A 6000-nucleotide genomic window follows, 5' to 3' on the forward strand; every position below is an offset into this window, starting at 1 on the left:
TAGGCTATACTTGTGATCTACATAACATTATGACCACTGATCGGTCGAGGTTGTAGTCTGCTGGGTGGCACTGATGGTACGTGACATGGTAAGAGAAGTATATGGGTGGAGAAGAGATGAATGGGGAATCATTGTAGCAACAATAGTAATGCAAATGCAGAAACTCACTGACTTAAGCAACTTTGACAAAACCCAGATTGTTGTGCTCCATCACGTGGGGGCAGCATCTCTGGAATGGCGAAGCTCGTTGACCATTCATGTGCCACTGTCATGAGCATCTATGGAAAATAGTTGATGAATGCTGAAACCACGAGTAGGTGACAAGAAGTTGGACATCCATACCTCATTACAGAACACAGGGATCGGATGCTTGCCCACTCTCTAAAGCAGGATAAGTGGCGATCTGTGGCAGGTCTGATGACAGAATACGGTGCTGGTGCAGGCACAAGTAATTTGCAGCACACCATTCAGTGCACAGTATTGAACACGGTGTTCCGCAGCAGAGGAGCTGTACGTGTTCCCATGTTGATCCAACAACATCACCAGTTATGATTACAGTGGGCATGGGATAGCCGAGATTGGACCACATATCAGTGGAATCATGGATTAATAGAATCATGTCACCTGGTCAGAAGAATCTCATGTATTGTTAAACCAGATTGATGGTCATGTTCAGATGTGCCATAATCCAGGTGTATGACTGCTCGTAACATGCAGCATGCATGGATGCAGGCCGGTGGGAGCAGTATTATGTTACGGAGGACATTCACCTGGGCTTCTGTGGGACCTGCAGTGGTATTTGGTGACACCGAGACACTTGTGAACTTCGTGAACATTAGCCCCATATGCCTGTTGTCTTCCCCAAATGCGATGGCATCATGCAGCAGGATAACTGTCCATGTCACAAGGCCAGAATAATGCTGCAGTGGTTTGAGGAGCAGGATAGTAAAATCATGGTGATGTCTTAGCCATCAAGTTTGGCTTATCTGAATCGAATGAAACCCATCTGGGATGATATCAGGCACCTGCTCTGTGCCCACAAACCAGTAAATTATGGGAAGTGTGTGATCTGTGTGTAGTCATGTGGTGCCACAAACATATCAGGTACTTGACGAATCCATGACATGCAGAATCACTGCTGAATTGTGCTCCAGAAGTGGACCAGGACACTTTTAAGTCGGTGTCATAATGTTTTGGCTCATCAGTGTATATGCTGTCTCCTGTACAGATGAACCACGCTGTCCTAAAATCCTCCCAATAAACTGGAGTCAACTACTTGTCTTCCCTGCTACAATCCTTACATGTTTGTTTCATTTCAGATCGTTTCGCTGTGTTATGCCTAGATATTCAGTCAATGTGGCTGTATCAAGTGACACACTACCAATGCTATATTTGAACATTATGGAATTGTTTTTCTGATTCATCTGCATTAACTTACATTTAGAGCAAGCTGCCATTCATCACACCAACTAGAAATTTTGTGTAGTCAGCTTGTATTCTCTTACTGTCACTCAATGATGACATTTTCTGTACACCACTGCATCATGAGCAAATAGCCATAGATTGCTGCTCACCCTGTCCATTAAATCGTTTATGTATATAGACAATTACTGTGGTCTTATCACACTTCCCTGTGCAGCACTGAAAATACCCTCATCTCTGATGAACACCCACCATCAAGGACAATATACTGGGTTCTGTTTGAGAAATCTTCCAGCCATCCACATATCTGGGAACCTGTTCCATATGCTCATACCTTCCTTAACTGTCTGCGGTAGGGCATGGTGTCAAATGCTTTTTGGAAATCCAGGAATATGAACTGTGCCTACTTAACAGTCATATATAATCACTCACTCAATGGAAGATAGACCGGGAAGTTGCACAGGTCACACCAATACTTAAGAAAGGAAATGAAAGTAATTCAATGAATTGCATACTCATATCACTGACATTGATTTACAGTAGGATTTTGGAACAAATACTATATTTGATCATTATAAATTACCTTGAAGAAAATGTTTTATTGTTCTTGTGAACACAACTAACTCTTTATTCATTCAAAGTATGAATGCTGTTCACAAGGGCTCTCAAATTGATTCCATATTTTGACATTCCCAGAAGGTTTTTGACAATGTTCCTCACGAGCAGAACAGTATCATCTCAGTCATGCAACTAGATTCATGATTTCCTTGATTACCTGTTAGAAAGACCACAGTGTGCAGTAACTGACAGAAACTCATTGAATAAAACAGAAGTGATGCCTGGCATTCTCCAAGGCAGTCTTAAAGGTTCTCTGCTGTTCCTAATCTATATAAAAGATTTAGGAGACAATCTGAGCAGTTCTGTTAGCCTCTTCGATTCTTTGCAGGTGATGCTCTCATTTACCATCTAGTAAAGCCATCAGAAGATTAAAACTAATTGCAAAATGATTTACACAAGATACATATATGGTACGAGAAATTGTAATAAATAATGAAAAATGTGAGGTTGCCCACACAAGCACTGAAAGGACTCCATTAAATTTCAGTTACACGACAAATCACACAGATCTAAATGCTGACAGGTAAGTTAAATTCCTAGAGGTTAACAATCATGAACAACTTAAATTGACACCATCATGTAGAGTATGTTGTGGGGAAGGAGAACCAAAGACTGTGTTTTATTCACAGAACACTTGAAAGATGCAGCAGGTGTTCTGAAGAGACTGCTTATACTATGTTTGTCCATCCACTTCTGCAGTATTGCTGCATGGTATGGGATATTTACCAGATAGGATTGATGGAGGACTTCTTCATTGTGCTGAGATATTTTTATGAAATGTAAATCTTCAACTTTCTCTTCTGAATGTGAAAATATTTTCTTGATACTCACCTACATAGAGAGAAATGAACATTATAATAAAGAGAAATCAGAGCTTACATGGAAAGATTGAAGTGTTTGTTTTTGCTGTGCTCTGTTTGAGAGTGGAACCGTAGAGAAAAGTCTTATGGTGATACAGTGAATCCCTAAGAATACATTGTAAAGTAGTCATGTAGCTGTGTGTGTTGTGGAGTTTGGAGTGTATCAATAGAAGCTCCTCAGTCAGTTTGTGCACTTTGCATGTATGGCTGTCTGAAAGAGGACTGTGTCAAAGGGTTCAAGTGCCAGTCTGATACACGATTTTAATATACCACAGATATTCAGCAGTGAGTGGACTCTGCTAAAGGTGAGAAACATTGTCCACACTAGCATGTTTCTGTATGCTATAATTTTCTGAAAATGATTTCATCAATGTACAGATAGGCAGATGGAGCATCTGAGAATGTTGTATGAGGAGTAAGGTAAGAATATGAAAATGTAAGATCACCATTGATACTTAAAAATAAATTCTCACTGGATCCACTGAATGCAAACTGAAACTACAAATTATTGTTGAAGTATCATTGAACCTCAATAATACGTTAAAATGAACTCCAGCTGTAAATGACGGTATATTAAACCCTAACCTTCCTTCCTTCTTTCCTGACCTTCTCAAGTGAATAAAGCAGGTAAACCACAGCTATCTTCTGTGATTGAAAGTCAAAGTGGGCAACAGAATACAGGAAATTTCTAATGGCCATGTCGAAGACACAAGCAGCTATGTCTCGAATGTCTGAAAATGTTCATAGGAACAGAACCTTTACTACTAAGAACGAAGATCTTAAACTTGTGTATGTGTTATTTAGAGCCAGATAATGGATATCGGATAATTAATGATTGTGTAGTTGATTGTGTGTTCTAGGTCATCAGTGAACAGCCAATCAGTACTTTCACAGCATTAAAAAAATAGATTGGCACAAAAATATGATTTGGAAGCATAAAATTAATCTCACATATGAATAATATTAAGTTAAGTTGGCACGTAAATTTATTGCTGTTTTGTTCAGTGGCACAACAATGTTGCAATTAAGTTTTCCATTTGTTACTTGGAGTTTTGTCCTTGGGAATATGTCTTGAATTTGAGAACTGAATAAGATAGTGTGTCATGGGGAAATAAGTGAAGAAAAAAAGGTAGTGAGAAAACCTAAAACCTATAACTGTTTATGGGAAGAATGTTGCAAGAGAATGTGTCAGTCATTAAGCAGCTTGCACAGGATAGAGTAACTTGGAGAGCCACATCAAATCAGTCTTCGTACTGAAGACCACAACAATGAGAAGTCATTTCAAACAAGATCAGTTGATATGAGCTAATTCACATGCTCAGGAAGGTCATCATACTTTAAATGGAGACCATCTATATTCTTTAATGTAGCAAGATCCATGACACTTAAGTCAGGAACTAGCAAAAGTGATGCATTATAGTGAGTCAACCATGATGTCGAAGGAAAGGTTAAAAAATGTGCTGAGCAGGTAGGCTGCATTTCAAGTGAAAATCACATAAATCATGAGGTGATCATTAGTACAACACTGACTGATCATTATCAGTTGGGTTGAACAAAATTAATGATTCTTTTGCCATATATGAAAAACTGTGTCCTCAGAACAGCACTGGTTGTTTTTCAAACTAAATTAAAAAACTTTAGCTCAAAAATGAAAAAAAAAAAGATAATGTATGGTATGGAGATAAGAAGTCGTGGAAGTAAGTACTTCAGCACTGAGGGAGAGTCACAGGTAGTGAAGCAGAATGTATTACTGATAAATATTTGTGTTATTCATGTAAAAAAAAAAAAAAAACTTTCTTTGCAGCCTGATAAAGCTATAAACTTCGTCAATTTAGGAGTACAAGTATAAGATTAAAATTTTATGTGGATTAATAGAATCAAACCAGTGCAAATAAACAAAATTTATGAAGTTGCTATGAGTGGAAGGAGAACTGGCATATATTTAACAATGAGTTGGGAGTTGCTGCCTGTTGGAACATAAAATTCATTTCCAGATTTTGTTGATCTTGATTACTAGATAATACTGAGGGTCTAATTACCAAATGACCATAATCCGTCCACATGTAGTGAGTGAATGTTCAGAAAATAGAAGTGTTTGGCGTTTCATATCCTATACTGCTGCAGCGGGGGAAGCTTTTGAGGTTGCCACCTACAGCATATATGACGATGAAGTGGGTGCCATTTTTGATTCTTGTGGTTTGTAGCAGTTGTGACCTTTTATGATAATCCCCAGTACCAAATGGTATGTCACCTATGTTTCTCCAAACAATTTTTAGAAATGATTGCTTGTGTATGACTTTGAAATTTACGTGCCCGATTACAAAGGATGAGTGGTTTAAACTCACTGGCTTTACAGTTTATGGGAAGCCTTAGTTTTTCTAAAAAAAGTATGCTGTTTTAGACTGAAAGAGCACATAAGTTGACACTGTTTAAAGAGAATTTTGATAATGGTAGTAGTTAAGTCTGTGAAGTACTAGAGAAGAGACAAGTACACTTGCCCGCATGGGCTTGGTTCCACATTCCAGAAAGACAAAACCCCATCACAGGTTGCCTAAAGAATCTCATATTTACCAAGATAAGATGTTGTTTGAAGGATAGGGGAAAGAACTTCCAGTGTCAATCACACAGAGGTCATCATCCAGTATCAAAATGTCAGTCCAACAGGTAATACTATGTCATCAGCCATAAACTTTCACATATCCCATAAAAAGCAACAGAATCAGCTCCACTTGAAAATAAAAAAGCTTAAAACTGACTGATGATATGAAATTTTTTGGAATACATCTTCAGGATGATCTCAAATGTAACACACACATTCAGTTTGTAACAGGTAAACTCATCTATTTGCTACATGCTGCAGATATTGAGCTGAAGCTGTAATAGAGAAACAGTACTGCAGGCATATTGTGCACATTTACAATCTGTAATCAGATACAGAATCATATTCTGGGGAAATTCACCATTTAGCCAAACTATATTCAAAACACAAAAATGAGGTTAGAATCATCTGCAACAAAAAGAGAGAAGATTCATGTTGTTCGCTTTTCCAAACACAAAAGACCCTCAACCTTCTGTGCCTGTATTACATGAATGTTTAACA

This window comes from Schistocerca nitens, chromosome 1 (genome assembly GCF_023898315.1).
Source record: "Schistocerca nitens isolate TAMUIC-IGC-003100 chromosome 1, iqSchNite1.1, whole genome shotgun sequence".
Classification (NCBI taxonomy): domain Eukaryota; kingdom Metazoa; phylum Arthropoda; class Insecta; order Orthoptera; family Acrididae; genus Schistocerca; species Schistocerca nitens.